The sequence below is a fragment of the Scyliorhinus canicula genome, unplaced genomic scaffold (genome assembly GCF_902713615.1).
Source record: "Scyliorhinus canicula unplaced genomic scaffold, sScyCan1.1, whole genome shotgun sequence".
NCBI lineage: Eukaryota > Metazoa > Chordata > Chondrichthyes > Carcharhiniformes > Scyliorhinidae > Scyliorhinus > Scyliorhinus canicula.
The window spans coordinates 2,221,019-2,239,936 of NW_024055728.1; positions in this window are offsets into that span (position 1 = coordinate 2,221,019).

The following is an 18,918-nucleotide window of genomic DNA, read 5'->3' on the forward strand; positions in this document are numbered from 1 at the left end:
CCTTTGGGTGAAAAAGTTCCTCCTAAACTCAGTCCTAAATCTACTTCACCTACTTTGGAGTCTATGCCCCCTAGTTCTGCTTTCACCCGCCAGTGGAAGCAACCTGCCCACATCTATCCTATTTATTCCCTTCATAATTTTAAATGTTTCTATAAGTTCCCCCCTCATCCTTCTAAATTCCAACGGATACAGTCCCAGTCTACTCAACCTCTCCTCGTAATCCAACCCCTTCAGCTCTGGGACTAACCTCGTGAATCTCTTTTGCACACCCTCCAGTGCCAGAACGTCCTTTCTCAAGTAAGGAGACCAAAACTGAGCACAATACTCCAGGTGCGGCCTCACTAACACCTTATACAATTGCAGCATAACTCCCCTAGTCTTAAATGCCATCCCTCCAGCAATGAAGGACAAAATTCCATTTGCCTTCTTAATCACCTGTTGCACCTGTAAACCAACTTTCTGTGACTCATGCACTAGCAGACCCAGGTCTCTCTGCACAGCAACATGCTTTAATATTTTATTGTTTAAATAATAATCCCGTTTGCTATTATTCCTATCAAAATAGATAACCTCACATTTGTCAACATTGTATTCCATTTGCCAGACCCTTGCCCATTCACTTAACCTATCCAAATCCCTCTGCAGACTTCCAGTATCCTCTGCACTTTTCGCTTTACCACTCATCTTAGTGTAATCTGCAAACTTGGACACATTGCCCTTGGTCCCCAACTCTAAATCATCTATGGGACACCACTAGCTACTGATTGTCAAGAAGAGAAACAGCCATTAATCCACACTCTTTGCTTTCTATTAATTAACCAATTCTTTATCCATGCTACTACTTTACCCTTAAAGTAGTAGCATCTTTATCTGATGCAGCAACCTTTTGTGTGGCACCGTGTCAATGGCTTTCTGGAAATCCAGATATACCACATCCATTGGCTCCCCATTATCTACCGCTCTGGTAATGTCCTCAAAAACTCCACTGAATTTGTTAGGCACGACCTGCCCTTTATGAACGCATGCTTCGTCTGCCCAATGGGACAATTTACATCCAGACGCCTCGCTATTTCTTCTTTGATAATAGATTACAGCATCTTCCCTACTACCGAAGTTATAATCAATGGCCTATAATTTCCCGATTTCTGCCTACCCCTTTTTTCAAACAGTGGTGTCACATTTGCTCATTTCCAATCCGCCGGGACCACCGAGAGTCTAGTGAATTTTGGTAAATTATCACTGCATTTGCAATTTCTAGAGCCATCACGTTTAGCACTGGGATGCATTCCATCAGAGACGTTTGTAACTTTAGCCCCAAAAGCTTGTCCATCACTACCTCCCTCGTGATAAAATCTATCTCAATGTCCTCACCTATCATAGCCTCGTTTCCATCTGTCACTGGCATGTTATTTTTGCCTTCCACTGTGAAGACCGGTCCAAGAAACCTGTTCAGTTCCTCAGCCATTTCCTTATCAATTATTAAATCTCCCATCTCATCCTCTAAAGGGTTGGAGACTTGTTCAGGGAAATGGTAAATGGAGTTTAATCCGGACAACTCTGATGTAATGTTTTTTGTTTGATCTAACATAGAGTGACAATATATCATAATTGGCAAAACACTTTGGAAGAAAGGTCAGAGCGATCTTGGCGTTCAATTCTACAGATCTTTTAAGATAGCAACACAAGTGGACAAGGTAGTCAAGAATGCTTGCCTTCATTTGACGGGGCATCGAGTATAAAATCTAGCAAGGCATCCGACATTTGACGAGAACCTTGGTCAGGCCGCACTTGGAATATTGTGCACAATTCTGGTCGCCACACTACCAAAGAATGTGGAGGCTTTGGATAGACTGCAGAGGATGTATACCAGGATCATGACTGATGTGGAGGGTTTTGGCTATTTTTTAAAAAATAGCCAACACCCTCGACATCAGGCACTATGTGGGCAGCACGGTAGCATTTTGGATAGCACGACTGCTTCACAGCTCCAGGGTCCCAGGTTTGATTCTGGCTTGGGTCACTGTCTGTGTGGAGTCTGCACCTCCTCCCCGTGCAAGCGTGGGTTTCCTCCAGGAGCTTCGGTTTCCTCCTACAGTCCGAAGATGTGCAGATTAGGTGGTTTCACCATGATAAATTGCCGTTAGTGTCCAGAATAGTCCTTAGTGTTGGGTGGGGTTACAGGGATATGGGGATAGGTTGGAGGTGTTGACCTTGGGTAGGGTGCTCTTTCCAAGTCCCAGTGCAGACTAGATGGGACAAATGGCCTCCTTCTGCACTGTAAATTCTATGATAATCTATGGTCTATGATTGACCAATTTATGGATAGGACAGTATAGAGGGATATGGCGCGCGGAAGTGCTGAGGCTTTTGGCAAAGGTTGGTATCATGACCGGATGGAGGACCGAAGGGCTTGTTCCTGTGCTGTGTTCATTGAAGGCCAACACACCATTTGCCTCCCTTACTGCCTGCTGAACCTGCACGCTTGATTTCAGTGACTGCTGCATGGGGGACACCAAGGTCTCACTGAGTATCCACCTCTCTCAATTACACCCCCACCCCCATCAGACAGGGAAGCGATGCAGGATTTTAACAGGTGTTTATTGTGAAGAGGGATATACAGTCCGTGCCCGAACCCCTATAACTGGAAAGTGCCCTGCACCCGTGCAAAGCATTTTTTTTAAATTTAGAGGACCATTTTTTTTCCAATTAGTGGACAACTTAGCGTTGCCAATCCACTTAACATGCACATCTTTCGGCTGTGGGGTGAAATCCACGCAAAAAGGGGAGAATGTGCAAACTCCAGACGGACAGTTATCCAGATCCGGGATCGAACATGGGACCCCAGCGCCGTGAAGCAACAGGGCTAACCCAGTGTGCCACCGTGCTGTCTCTACCCGTGCAAAGTGCAAATCTAAACGATGTCTAACTGTGTGGCCTTCCGGACCCTAATGCTACGCCAAGGCGGTTCCCCACATTCAATAGCAACAGTGGAGTAGGACTGCTGTGACTCCTCCCTTGCTTCAAGGGTCTCCGTTGGTGCATGTCTCCTTGGACTACCCGGCCTGGATGCTTCTCGGGTGTGCCGGGTTGCTTGGTACGGACCGTTTCTGCCCACTAGCCACCAGGGACATGAAGGGGAGTCCAATGTGCAGCGGTGTTCTCGGACCTCCCCTGCAGGTGTCACTGGCAGGGGCCCCAGAACCTCCTCCCGCGTGGTGCCCGATGGTCCGCGGGCTACACCATGGGACGAGGATCCGACCGGAGCTCTCCCGTGAGGCCCTCCCTGCATCTGTAACTGAGGCAACATCACGCTGCGAATGTGCCACCAACCTTTGAGTCTGTGTCACATTAGACATTGACTGGGCCGCCTCACTCTGGGTCTGTGTCACATCAGACAGTGACTGAGCCGCATCCATCTGTGTCTCTGCCACATTAGCCAGTGACTGGGCCGCGTCCCTCTGGGTCTGTGCAACATCAGCCATTGACTGGGCCACATGAGAGCGTAACTGCGCCACCTCACTCAGTGTCTGCGAAGCTCTAGCCAGCGCCTGGGCAATATTGTCGGCCTTCCTCGCCTTGGCCTCATGTACTGAACCTCGCTGACAAGCGCCGCTGCAATGTTTAGGTGCCTCTGGCACATGGCTGCCTGTGAGAGGGCACGCCTGTCCCGGGCCTCGGCCCCGGCTGCACAGAATGCCCCTGGCCTTGGACACGCTGACTGCATGGCAAAAACCGTCGCCCCCATTGCCTCCACTGCCAATGCCACCCGTGCAGTGTCGGCCTGAGTGGCACGCATCACCGGCACCAATGCCTGCTTCTGGAAGCGGATGGACTCCCCCACCTGCACCTACAGGTGCTGGAAGCCGACGTCATCCCCTCTTATGGTCACTGGGTCTCTGAGTGGATCTCCAATGTGGCTGGGACTGGATGTTACACGAGCACAGGATCCGTCTGAGCAGCAGTTGGTTCCTGGGGCGGAGTTTCCCTCCGACCGTCCGGCTCCACTGCTGTTCCTACCCACCAGCTATACTGGAGCTACTGTGTGGTGCACAGCTGTGTGTGTTCCAGGAGCCTCCTCACTAATTTGCCCAACCGAAGTGAAATTCTCTGAGACGGTGAAGGGTGTTGGAGACGCAGTGACGGAGAGGCCGTGTGCTCCTCCGAGCTAAGCTCCTGTGTGACCTGAGTCTCGGAAGGAGCGCTGTTGTTCGGCCTTGTCTCCTCGTTGGTGCGTCGCTGCCTGGTGGACTCCGACACTGGCACTGCCTGAGAGCGGGTGGCTCCGGATGGACCGGGCCCATCCCCGACTTTTCCTGTCGTACACAAGAAGATATGTATGATTAGACAGCTGGCCGGGGGGAGTTAGAGTCGGCGGGGGTGGGAGGGGTGTGTGAGATGAGGGGTGAGGGGAGCGTGAGGGTGGGGCGAGGGACGTGGCGCGAGTGGATGAGGATTATAGGGGGGTGCTGGGGGTGAGATGGAGGTTGCGCAGACATATTTCATGGACAACCATTACTCCAAGGGGCCTCACTTGCTCGCCCGGGCCGCACCACCTCGGGGACAGCCCTTTCCTCTGTTCCACTGGCCACGGTCAGAGCCCTCTGTTAGGGCACGGTGAGGGCCGCAATCTGTTGGTCCCCCTGCCTTCTCCTTTCCCTGTGTTTGCGCATGACACTCTACTGGGGGCGGAGGGGGATGGGGTGAACACAAACAGCCAAATCTTTAGACGGGCCGACAAACGCAGCATCGGGGTTGGGTAGATGGTGGCGAGGCCACCCGGCCTTACGGGGGGCGTGGGTGCTGGCATGTGGAGCTTGGGGCGGTTCGGCCGTCCCCCGGATGGGAAGGGCCAGGTTACGGATGTGTGGGTTGGGGGGGGAGTATGTACCGGGGCACGGAGCAGCCAACTCACCCCCCGCCGTCCTGAGGAGGTTGTTCAGTTTCTTCCGGCAATGGACGTCAGTCTGGGAGACGTTGTCCAAGGCACAGACCGGCTCTGCCACCTGTGCCGAGGCACGATGAATGGCGGCACCTGGCGGCCTTCCTCCGGGTGCAGCGTCACCCGCCTCTCGTCCACGGCGTCCATGAGGGTGTCCAGCTAAGCGTCCCTGACCCGTGGCGCTGCTCTCCTTGCAGCCATCTTGTTGGCTGGGTCGGTGTGCTTGGGGGTGGGGGCGGCGGGGGGGGAAATGATTGCTTAAGTGTGGCTGCGGTGTGTGAGCATAATGTGCGCCAAACACGGCCCCGCTGAATCCGGCACCGTTTTCCATGGAATTGATTGGGTTCCACGTGGCGATGGTGCGAGCCCGTTTATAGCTGCTGAATGGGTCGAGCTGTTGCGCCATTTATTTATGTCGCAAAACGTCACCCTTCCTTTGCTGTCATCAACACCTCGGGCGGGATTTTCCATATGCTGACGCCAAAATCATAAAACACGATTCGGCGCAGAGTAGCTTCCGACGCTAAATTCGCGGTCGACGCCGCTTTGATGCCAAGTCGGGATGATCCGGTACCCTGAAAATGGTATAATTGTGTTGCGCGCTGTGTGGGATTCAAGTACGGTAGGCATATAATCAGCGGGCCTGACATTCAATTCTCTGGGGCCTCAATGTCTGAGTTCCTAACGGCGCTGTTCACATGTTCACCAAAGTCGTCATCCTGGCCTTGTGGCTGCTGAGCGAGAGAGAGGAGGAAGGAAACGGCATACAGTGACTGCGGGCTGCCGGTCTGGACACAGGCCGTGCTGCAGCGGTGAGGACTGCGACTGCGTGAGGGGACGGGGATGGCGGAATAGGCCGGGATACAGGGTGCGCCTTACACGACTGGGGCGGTGATCGTGCACCGACCGTCATTACGGCGGCCACATGGATGACACCCCCCTCACCAATGCCTGTGCACTATCTCCAAGGCGCAAGTCAGGAGATTGATGGAAGACTATCCACTTGCCTGGATGAGTGCAGCTCCCAAAACACTCAAGAATTTTGTCACCAAACAGGGCAAAGCCGTCGCGCGTCATTGCTCTCCCGTCGACAAACATTCAAATCCTCCACCCCTGACGAACAGTGTCAACTGTGTAAACTATCTACAAGATGCACTGCAGTATCTCATGAAGGTTCCTTCGACAACACCTTCCAAACGGACGACCACTGCCATCTCGAAGGAACAAGACCAGCAGATATCTCTCACCAGCCAACTCTCACACACGCTCCCAAAAACGCTCTCACACACGACTTCACACTCCGGATTTCACAAAAACTCTCACACCCTCACACACATTGTGTCACATACTCTCTCACACACACTTACACTCCAACTCCCACACAGACTCTCACACACACTCTCACACGCACTCCCATGCACACTCTCACACACTGTCGCACACATTCTCACACGCACTCTCTCACACACACTCACACACACTCTCACACACACTCACACATACTCTCAAACATAGGAAACATAGCAGTAGCATTTGGCAAAGTCATTAACTTCTGGAAAATTTGTGATTTTTACATAAACTGTAATTGGGTGTTTGAATTTTTGGTAACTTGACGTTGTGAAGAATGAAGTTAACTCTCTTTAAGCAGAGGTATAATGAGCAATTTGTTTGTCTAATGATGGGACATCACTTTTATTTTAACAGTAATAAAACTGAGGGAATGATGTACATTAAAAGGATCGAGGGCGATGGTGTTAGGCCCGGAAAGTGGAGCTGAGTCCACAAAAAGATCAGCCATGATCTAATTGAATGGCGGAGCAGGCTCGAGGGGCCAGATGGCCTACTCCTGCTCCTAGTTCTTACGTTCTTATGTTCTTATTTAGCACAGTCTCACACGCACACTCACACACACAGTTACACACACTCTCACACGTTATCTCAGACACGTTCTGTCACAACACGGTCACACTCTCACACACACTCTCACACACACTTTCACACACGCTCCAACATATTCTCTCACATACACTCACACACATTCTCACACACGTTCTCACACACACTCTCACACACTCTCTGCCACACACTCTCACACACAGTCACACACACTCCCACACGGTCTCTCACACACGCTCCCACGTAATCACTCACAGACTCACACACATTCTCACACACACTTTCAGACTCACACACACTCTTGCACACACTCGTACATTCTCTCACACTCCAACACTTACACATGATTTCACACACGCTCTCAAACAGACTCCCTCACACTCACCTTCTCACACACTCTCTCACAGACACACTCTCTCACACTCCAGCTCTTTAACACACTCTCACACACAATTTCACACACACTCTCATTACTCTCTGAGACACGCTTCCACACACGCATGCATACTCTCGCACACTCACACACGTTCCCACACATTCTCTCACACCAGTATCATACACACTCCCACACAGAGTCACACTTATTCTCGCATACACACTCAAACTCCAACTCTCACACACACTCTCACACACACTCTCGCAGACACTCTCATACACACTCCCACACACGTTCTCACACACATCCTCACATGCACTCTCTCACACACTCTCACACACACTCTCACACAAACTCACACACTCTCAGACACACCCTCACACAATCTCTCACAAAATCTCTCAGAACTCTCACACATTTACTCGCGCACATTCTAACACACACACTCACACAGAATCTCTCAGACACTCTCACACGCTTACGCACACAATCTCTCACACACTCTCTCACAGGCACTATCTCTATTACACTCCGACTGTCACACACACCCGCACACATTCTATCACACACTCTCGCAATCTCTTTCACACAGGCTCCCACACACACTCGCACGCAAACATACTCACGCATACTCTCACATACACACTCACACAGACTCACACACACTCTCGCACATTCTTCCCCAAATTCTCGCACACCACTCTCACAGACTCTCACAAACCCTACCACACATGCTCGAACATGTTCTCTCACACACCCTCCCACATACACTCCCCCAGACTCTCACATTCTCTCACACACAGTCTCTCACACATTCGCTCACACATACTCACACATTCTGTCACACATTCTCTAACACACTCTCACATACACTCCCACACACACTCACACACACACTCCCACACATTCTCCCACACTCACTATCGCAGAATCTCACACACACTCCCACAAATTCTCTCACACACACTCTCTCCCACATTCTCTCTCACACGCACTAACTCACACACACTCCCACATATTCTCTCACACACTCACACATCCTCTCACACACTCTCTCACACATTCTCACATTATCTCACGCACAGTCTCCCACATTCCCTCACATACACTCTCACAAAGAATCTCACACACACTCCCACAAATTTTCTCACACATTATCTCACACACACTCTCGCATACAGTCTCACAGATGCTCCCACACACTCTCATACACGTCAGGTCTTACACATGATTTCACACACGCTTCCACACATTCTCACACAGGCTACCACACAGTCTCACACACGCTCTCACACATTCTTTCATACTGCAGCGCTCACACAGATTCACACACACTCACACACATTCTCCCAGAGTTCTAACTCTCACTCACTCTCACAAACTGTCTCAAACACACTCTCACACACGCTCTCACACTCTGACTGTCACTCACACCCTTCGTTTCTCCAACACTCAGATATTTGCTTTCATACTCATATTCTCTCCATCTATCGCGCTCGCTCCCTCTTTCACCCTCTCTCCATCGTACATATTCTCGGAAAGCCTCACACGCTCTCCCTCCTTTACATTCGCACTTTTCACATTTTCACGCTTGTCTCTCTCACTGCCCACCAGTCCCTCACACTCCCTTTTTTAAAATGACTCATTATCTCACACGCCCTCCACCTCTCACTCTCTCTTCCTCTATGTTCCAATCTTACACTCAAACCTCACCCTCCTTTGTCTCACTTTCTCACTCGCTCACACATTCATTTAGTCACTCAGTCCAGGATATTTATGACATAAATTAGTTCTCCGTAAGATTAAAAGGAACGGCAAAGTCCCCATAGACCTGGATTGCCACAGACATTGCATCCTTTTGAGCGGAGAGATGACTGGAAGTGATCTAACCTGAGAATTGCCACACCTCAGGCTGCTGCCCTTATTGTGCTTCACGAACCGTCGGCCGTGAAATAGTTCCAGATATTCATTAACATTTGCTATTTATGGTCACCACGAACTCACTTAAAACAAATAACTGACTGGTCACAGTTCCAGAGACAGCTACACTCAGAGTGCAGTGGAACCTCCCAGAGAAACACACTGACAATTGGAACTGAATTACTGAATGGTAACAGTTAAAGAGCCAGATACGCCCTAGAGTGCAGTGGAACCACCCAGATTAACTCACTGACAATTGGAATTGAATCACTGAATAGTCACAGTTACAGAGACAGCTAAACCCCCGAGTGCAGTAGAACCACCCAGAGAAACACACTGACAATTGGAACTGAATCACTGAATGGTCCCAGTTACAGAGGCAGCTCAAGCCCAGAGTTCAGTGGAACCACCCAGAGAAAAACACTAACAAATTGGACTGAATCACTGAATGGTCACAGTTAAAGAGACAGCTACATCCCAGACTGCAGTGTAACCACCCAGAGAAACACAATAGCAACTGGGACTGAATCACTGAATGGTTACTGTTAACGAGGCAGTCACACCCCAGAGTGCCGTGTAACGACCCAGAGAAACACAGGAATAATTGTAACGGAATCACTGAATTGTCGTACTGGAGTGAAGGATATCTATGAAACAATTTGAGATCAAGAGAAGGGACTGATTGTGTGTGAGTGGACAGTCTTATTTCTGTCAATGTTAGCTGAACAATGTGATCAACAGAGCCCAATATTTTTAAAGTGGTCACTCACTCAGAAAAAAAATATTTTTTTAACCCGATGTTGTAATCGATGTGTTTGTATCTTTGAAAGAATACGTTAAGCGATGTTGCAACCTCAATATCGATGACGTAATTCCTCGGGGTATACATTAGCGGCTTTGGGAATATATAGAACCTCAGAGCTTCAGACAGAGATAGTTTTAGCAGCACGGAGGGCACATCACTTCATAGTCAAAATGCAGTCTCCAATTGAGATCGTTGAGAAAATATTCTACCCGATCGTTGCTATTGTTGGTGTTACTGGTAAGTTACTATCACCATTGAATTTGTTTAATTCTGTGTGCGACCTGCTCTCTGATTTTAAACTGTGACTGAAAATGTTTAATGTGGATCTCGTGCTCACCATTATACAGACAACTGAACAACAATGCAATTCACTTCAGTAAAATGGACTTGAACATGTCTGTAATTTGGACCTTTTTGATCAAGTGAAAATAGACCTCTGTTTGTAAATTACTGGATCATTGAGCAATTGAATTATTATATATGGTGTAGTCTTGTATCGTGTTAGATTGAAGCATGGTGAAGACAATCACGCTGAAGAATTATTTAGCAGGAGCAAGCATGAAATCACGCTAAGTGTGGGTCCCTCACCACAGTGGAATATCGGACAGCGGTGAACAAGTATTACTGGAAGTTTCTGTCAGTGTAGAATTGTAATGAGTGTGGGTCTCTAACCAGAGTGGAATATCTGACAGCGGTGAACAAGTTGACTGGAAGTAACTGTCAGCGTAGAATTGTAATTAATGTGCGTCACTGACCAGAGTTGAATCTCTGACGGCAGTGGATAAGGATTAATGTAATTATCTGTCAGTGTAGAATTGTAAAGAATGTTGGTCACTAACCAGAGTGGAATAACTGATCCAATTCTCCATCTATTACAGGCACGAACTGTCCAAGTATAGTTGTGTTGCGTGTGAGTCAGGAACTGGACTAAAATCAATTGGTACTGTTTTGAAATAATATATTTTATTGATGTGATCGGTCCTTCTGTGAATCTCTTTTTCTCTTTCTGTCACTCACTCTCTCCACCTCTTACCGTTGGAATAGATTGAAAACTGGAAGAGTTTCGCTGTGTTTTACAGATGTTTGACATTCATTGTGTGGTGTGAAATGTCTCTGTATCTCTGTTTCATATTAAACCGCTCCAACAGTAACGGATGACACATGCCCGCTAACGTTAAAAAATCAAAGCAGTCCAGTATACTAATAGGTTTTGTGATATTTTTCTAATTTTTAGTAATCCTGAAATTAACAGCAATCTATGTTTAATGTTTATGGGTGTTTTTGAACTGCTTCAAACGATTTGTTATTCTGTTCACCTGAACCCAGAAACCCTCCAATCCACTCAGAGACTTGTTTTCCAGGGAGTGATTGGGAGACGTCTTGTCCTGATCAAAATGCAGCAGTGGGCACTGTAGGAACATTATTTTCCGATTCAAATATCGACTTTGCAGGTTTATAATTGACGATGAATGTAATGATCATTCTACTTCCCTAATCCATATTGTTGATGTAAATGGTGAAGGAGAGTGATCCCAGTGTTGATCCTTGTGGAACACAACTTCCCACCTTCCACCAATTAGACTAAATCCCTTTAACTCCTCTCCCTGTTTTCTGTGCGTATCGCCAGCTTGCTGTCCATTCTGCTGCTGTGTCCCCTAACTGCCCCTGGTTCGGAGATTAATCATCAGCCTGCTATGTCGGATCTTACTGTCGGATCTTACATTAGACATGACTTAGGATGTGTTGGTTGGAGAAGTAGGCTGCAAGGGTTGGGCACACTGGATATGTGGAGCTTGTTCAAGGAACAGCTATTGCATGTTCTTGATAAGTACGTACCAGTCAGGCAGGGAGGAAGGGGTCGAGCGAGGGAACCGTGGTTTACCAAAGAAGTGGAATCTCTTGTTAAGAGGAAGAAGGAGGCCTATGTGAAGATGAGGCGTGAAGTTTCAGTTGGGGCGCTTGATAGTTACAAGGAAGCGAGGAAGGATCTAAAGAGAGAGCTGAGACGAGCAAGGAGGGGACATGAGAAGTCTTTGGCAGGTAGGATCAAGGAAAACCCAAAGCTTTCTATAGGTATGTCAGGAATAAAAGAATGACTAGGGTAAGAGTAGGGCCAGTCAAGGACAGTGGTGGGAAGTTGTGTGTGGAGGCTGAGGAGATAAGCGAGATACTAAATGAATACTTTTCGTCAGTATTCACTCAAGAAAAAGATAATATTGTGGAGGAGAATGCTGAGACGCAGGCTATTAGAATAGATGGCATTGAGGTGCGTAGGGAAGAAGTGTTGGCAATTCTGGACAAGGTGAAAATAGATAAGTCCCCGGGGCCAGATGGGATTTATCCTAGGATTCTCTGGGAAGCCAGGGAAGAGATTGCTGAGCCTTTGGCTTTGATTTTTAGGTCATCATTGGCTACAGGAATAGTGCCAGAGGACTGGAGGATAGCAAATGTGGTCCCTTTGTTCAAGAAGGGGAGTAGAGATAACCCAGGTAACTATAGGCCGGTGAGCCTAACGTCTGTGGTGGGTAAAGTCTTGGAGAGGATTATAAAAGATACGATTTATAATCATCTAGATAGGAATAATATGATTAGGGATAGTCAGCATGGTTTTGTGAAGGGTAGGTCATGCCTCACAAACCTTATCGAGTTCTTTGAGAAGGTGACTGAACAGGTAGACGAGGGTAGAGCAGTTGATGTGGTGTATATGGATTTCAGTAAAGCGTTTGATAAGGTTCCCCACGGTCGGCTATTGCAGAAAATACGGAGGCTGGGGATTGAGGGTGATTTAGAGATGTGGATCAGAAATTGGCTAGTTGAAAGAAGACAGAGAGTGGTAGTTGATGGGAAATGTTCAGAATGGAGTTCAGTTACGAGTGGCGTACCACAAGGATCTGTTCTGGGGCCGTTGCTGTTTGTCATTTTTATAAATGACCTAGAGGAGGGCGCAGAAGGATGGGTGAGTAAATTTGCAGACGACACTAAAGTCGGTGGAGTTGTAGACAGTGCGGAAGGATGTTGCAGGTTACAGAGGGACATAGATAAGCTGCAGAGCTGGGCTGAGAGGTGGCAAATGGAGTTTAATGTGGAGAAGTGTGAGGTGATTCACTTTGGAAAGAATAACAGGAATGCGGAATATTTGGCTAATGGTAAAATTCTTGGTAGTGTGGATGAGCAGAGGGATCTCGGTGTCCATGTACATAGATCCCTGAAAGTTGCCACCCAGGTTGATAGGGTTGTGAAGAAGGCCTATGGTGTGTTGGCCTTTATTGGTAGAGGGATTGAGTTCCGGAGCCATGAGGTCATGATGCAGCTGTACCAAACTCTGGTACGGCCGCATTTGGAGTATTGCGTACAGTTCTGGTCGCCTCATTATAGGAAGGACGTGGAAGCTTTGGAACGGGTGCAGAGGAGATTTACCAGGATGTTGCCTGGTATGGAGGGAAAATCTTATGAGGAAAGGCTGATGGACTTGAGGTTGTTTTCGTTAGAGAGAAGAAGGTTAAGAGGTGACTTAATAGAGGCATACAAAATGATCAGCGGGTTAGATAGGGTGGACAGCGAGAGCCTTCTCCCGCGGATGGAGGTGGCTAGCACGAGGGGACATAGCCTTAAATTGAGGGGTAATAGATATAGGACAGAGGTCAGAGGTGGGTTTTTTACGCAAAGAGTGGTGAGGCCGTGGAATGCCCTACCTGCAACAGTAGTGAACTCGCCAACATTGAGGGCATTTAAAATTTTATTGGATAAGCATATGGATGATAAGGGCATAGTGTAGGTTAGATGGCCTTTAGTTTTTTTTTCCATGTCGGTGCAACATCGAGGGCCGAAGGGCCTGTACTGCGCTGTATCGTTCTATGTTCTATGTTCTATGTTCTATGAAGGCCTTTAGAAAATCAATTTGTAACATCTGTCTTCTAATCAAATCTATTATTTCTAATAGTTATTGAAATAATTCAAGAAATCTGTCAGGATAATGTTGATTTTGGAAAATGCTCCGACTATTCCTTATACCGTCTGTCACTATATTTGTTTTGTCACAATTTCCATTCCATTTCCCTCCTATTGGCGTTCAAATTGGGGGATTGTTTTCTGGAATTGTTTTATTTTCTTTTTGAAATTCAAGAATAACAGAAATTGACTGCTGCCTTTCAATTCATTGGTAATATTCTGATGATGAATATTGAATAGATAAAAGAGTTACTTCTGTTTCTCACTATCAATTTTTTGAATATTTGTGGTTGAAATCCATCCGCATCTTGTAATCTCCCTCTACTTGGACCCCACCATCTAGGCCTCCTGTGAGCTCTTGATATTTTCATTGTGATCTGTCAGCGACACACAGACCATCTCAATTTCATAGAATTATATAATTTATAGTGCAGAAGGAGACCGTTCGGCCCAGCGAGTCTGCACCGGCCCTTACTGCTCAAGCCCACGGATCTACCCTATCCCCGAAACCCAGTAACCCCACCTATCCTTTTTGGAAACAGGACAATTTAGCATGGCCAATCCCCCGAACCTGCACATCTTTGGACTGCGGGTAGAAACCGGAACACCGGGTGGACACCCACGGAAACATAGGGAGAAAGTGCAAACTTCTCACAGACAGTGACCCGAGCCGGGAATCGAACCTGGGACCCTTGAGCTGCGAAGCAACTGTGCCAATCACTATGCTACCGTGCTGCCCTGCTGCCACTATGCGACCGTGCTACCGACTCTGACCCTCTCACCCACTCTATCCTGTCTCCCTCTTAACGCTCCAATCCTCTTTTTAATATTCAACCCTGACCTGGTGATCTACGTTGTTCACAAGGGTGCCACCATTATAGTCTAATGTACTGATCTCTTCCTCGCAGAGACTGAGCATCAACTCTCAGATCCATCCTACTACAACCCCCTGGGTTAGAACCCCACCAACAAACATGATGATATTATGTCCAGTACATACACAGTCCTAATTGACTGGGGATTTTCCGTCCACAGCCTCAAACAAAATAGTTCCGCAACCCCACACATCCTGCATCAACGTCCCGCCACTACCTCCTTCCCAAAATTCAGAAACATGATTTATCTAACCTCCTCACATATCTTCTCTTTCTGCATTCCTCAGTTTCCTCTCCCTCCTTGACGTCCACTCCTCCATCACACCCAGCACCCCATCCCGTTGCCACGACACATTCCCTTCCAATCACAGACGGTGCAATAACTGTCCCTTTACGTACTCTCGTCTCATGATTCTAGGCAGAAACCTCTCCTTTCTGATGAAGCAGAGTTTCACTTCTGTTCCTTCAATTTGGTCTACTGTATTCGCTGCTCCCAACACCTGCTCCCCTACATTGGGGAGACTAAACATAGACTGGGAGACTGCTTTGTGGAACACCTTCGCTCAGTCCACAGCATTGCCCCAGCCTTTCTGTTGCGGCCATTTTAACTCAGCACCTTGTTCTCAGGACCACATATCTGTCCTTGGCCTGCGGCCAGAATGCAGTGAAGCCCAACAGAAGCTGGAGGAGCAACACCTCATCTTCCAATGAGGCAGGTTACAGCCTGCAGGAATTAACTTTCAGTTCAACAACTTTAGACTGTGAAGTTCCTCCTCCATCTTATCGACCTTGGTTTTGGAATTTCACTTCGTTTTTCATCGAATACAATTGGTCCGAATCTGGAGAGTGTCTATTCCTGGCATGGAAATGCTGGGCAATGTTCAATTCCAGAGAGGGAATATTCCTGAGAAAAGCTTGTCTGGGATTGTTTCCAAACTGGGAGAGGCTGTATTCCTGGGATTAGTGGAATTTCGGAAGATGACAATGGAGTATTTCTGGGAGAGGGTGCCTTTTGTATGGCTGAACCTGGGAAGGGCGTGTCCGGAAATTCTCTGGCGACGGGATAGGCTCTATTCGTCCCATGATTATGGACTGGGAAGGTCCGGCGCTTGTTTTATTTTTTTTCCCTTGATCGCAGAGGCTTCCAATAATCCAGACGGTGTCGAACTCCATCAGGAATCCAGATCAGGGACCGTCCAATCCTGGGTGTGGTCCAATAATTGGGAGTGAGGGTGGATGTCAATCTCTGGTCAGTTTGTATCCGGTTTGGGAATGCTGGCCAGTCTGAGGCAATCCTGTAAATCATACTAAGTAGGAAAAGTAACCCATTGCAAAGGGATTTAAATTATGAACATTTTCGTACCTCTGACATCAGACTGAAGGGCTGCAAATCACGCTTTTCCCCCTCTTACTTATTAACCACTTGGGATATTTTACTTACTTCCTTCTCTGCGATGTTGATCTCCGTCCCCACTCCTTTACCAACACCCCAACCCACCCACTGCCCATTTCATTGATGCTGAAATATTGTCCTCCTTCAGACATAGAGAATGTCGAAACATTAATTACCAGACTCTTCTCCCTTCTTTCACTGACAGTTAAATTAATGTGAATTGCGATTTTGTGTCGGGGAAAGAGTGGCTTCTCTACCAGCACCACTCGCTACCTTGCGGTCATGTCAATAGCGGATCTGCTGTTTATTATCACTGAGCCCATACTGTCCATGATCAACAATTTTTATTTCCCGCGGAATTTCCTGAACCTCAGCCTTGTGTGCAGTGTTAACCTTGCCCTGATAGCTGCAGCCGCGGACGTTTCTGTCTGGTTTGCCCTCACTTTCTTCTTCGATTGTTTTGTGGCCATTCGCTGCCAGAAACTGAAAACTAAATACTGCACCGGGAAAACTGCAGCTTGGTTCTGTCAACAAGCGGCCTCCTGCTCTGCGTAAAAAAATCTCCTTTTTCTTTACATATGGACCTTGGGAGATATTCGACAATGACCAGTGGTTCTGTGGGACAATGCACAGCTTTTCCATTGACGCAGGATGGGTTGCATATGACTGGTTTTCTTTTACCGCCACTGATCCCATTCTTTTCAAATATGTTGATCAACGCTCGAACAGTGAGGCACATTTTACTCACCAGTCGAGTCCGGAAGGCACTGTGGGCTCAGAGTCAGGGAGACAATCGCACAGACCCAGAGATGGAGAGCACAAGGAAGTCAACAATTTTACTCTTCAACATATCCGGAACTTTGATTATCCTCTGCACAGTGGCTGTCATTAAATTTTTCTATTTGGGTGTGAAATGAATATATTACCAATCTCCAAATTAATTTACACAAGTCGAATATATGCTGGTGGATCCAAATTGCTGCAAAAAAAACATTTATTTGTGTAGTTAATCAGTCCAGGTTCAGGGAGCAGATCAAGTTCGCGGTGGCGTATCCGGTAACATCAATTATTATAGTAATCAATCATTACAACTGACAGCCCCCCCCCCCCCCCCCACCAATCGGGAGATCCATCTTCAAATTGAAAAAACCCCAGCCAATCTGGAGCTCTAGATTTACGTTGAGGGATATAATACTGTACAGGTAACCCTCAGTAACTTTCCAGCAGCGTCCATAAGTCAAAACCCCTTCTTTAACAAAGACAGAAGGTTTGAATTCCTTGCAGAAACAGGTATTATTATCAAATCATCAAGTGATCGGGATACATTCTTTAGCATGCAGAGAGATAAACTAACATACAACTCCACGGTTTCAGTACAGCTCCCCAAATGAAAACGAAACGAAAACACAGTAACAAAGCAGATGCTAGCTCACAAACGGAAGTAAAGGCCAGAAACAGAGCCCAGCTCCACCCAGGCAATAACAGCACTGCAGCCACTTGAGAACACAAACATTTCTCAAAGTGACATTGTCATGACTTATCATCTATGAGGGCATCTCAGACCAGCGCTCTTCCTCCACATCTCACCACGCCTCCCTCCCAGTTTAAAGATGTGTATTCGACTCAGGGCTCCATCAGTTAGAGGCGGGCTAATAGTTTTCACAGCTGAATATGTTTTTGTCCTGCTCAGTGAGGTTATGAGTTTGCATGTCCTGCAGGATCTGAGTTTTCTGAGTTTCCAATGATTCAAAATGTTTTCATACTTCGAGGAGCTGAATCTTATTTCTGTTTAGAATCATTTACTTTGCAATTTAAATAGTTCCAGATTTTCCATTAATTGAAAATTGTTCTTTCTGCTGAAGCTGAAGCCACGGAAATCATAGAAATTAATAGTCACAGTTAAAGAGACAGCTATACCACAGAGTGCAGTGGAACCACCCAGAGAAACACACTGACAATTGGACCTGAATCACTGAATGGTCACAGTTAAACTGACAGCTACACCCCAGAATGCAATGGAACCACCCAGAGAAACGCACTGACAATTGGAACTGAATCACTGAATGACCACAGTTACAGAGGCAGCTACATCACAGAATACAATGGAACCACCCAGAGAAACAGACTGAGATGGGAACTGAATGACTGAATGGTCACAGTGGAGTGAGGGATATCACTGAAATATTTTGAGATCTAGAGATGGGACTGATGGTCTCTGAGTGGACAGCATTCTTTCTTCTAATGTTAGCTGCATAATATGATCAACAGAGTCCAGTATGTGGAAAGAGGTCACTGACTCAAAAAGTAATATTTGCTTTCACTGAACCCAATGTCGTAATCTATTTGTTCACATCTTTGAAAAATAACCGAAATGATGTCACGTCTTTAATATCCCTGAGGTGATCCCACAGGTTCCAAATGAAAGACTGATGGAATATATACCCTCTGTGTTAAATACAGTCAGACGTCTTACAACACCAGGTTAAAGTCCAAAAGGTTTGGTTCAAATACTAGCTTTCGGAGCACTGCTCCTTCCTCCGGTGAAGGATGAGGTATGAATGAAGAGGATGCTCCACCTGAGAGTTAAAGACAGAGAGACTGCCAGCAGCAGAATGGACACATCACTTCACACTGAACATGCTGTATGCAATTGATATTGCTGAGAAAATATTCTACCCAATCCTTGCTATTGTTGGTGTTGATCATAGACTTTACAGTGCAGAAGGAGGCCATTTGGCCCATCGAGTGTGCACCGACTCCTGGAAA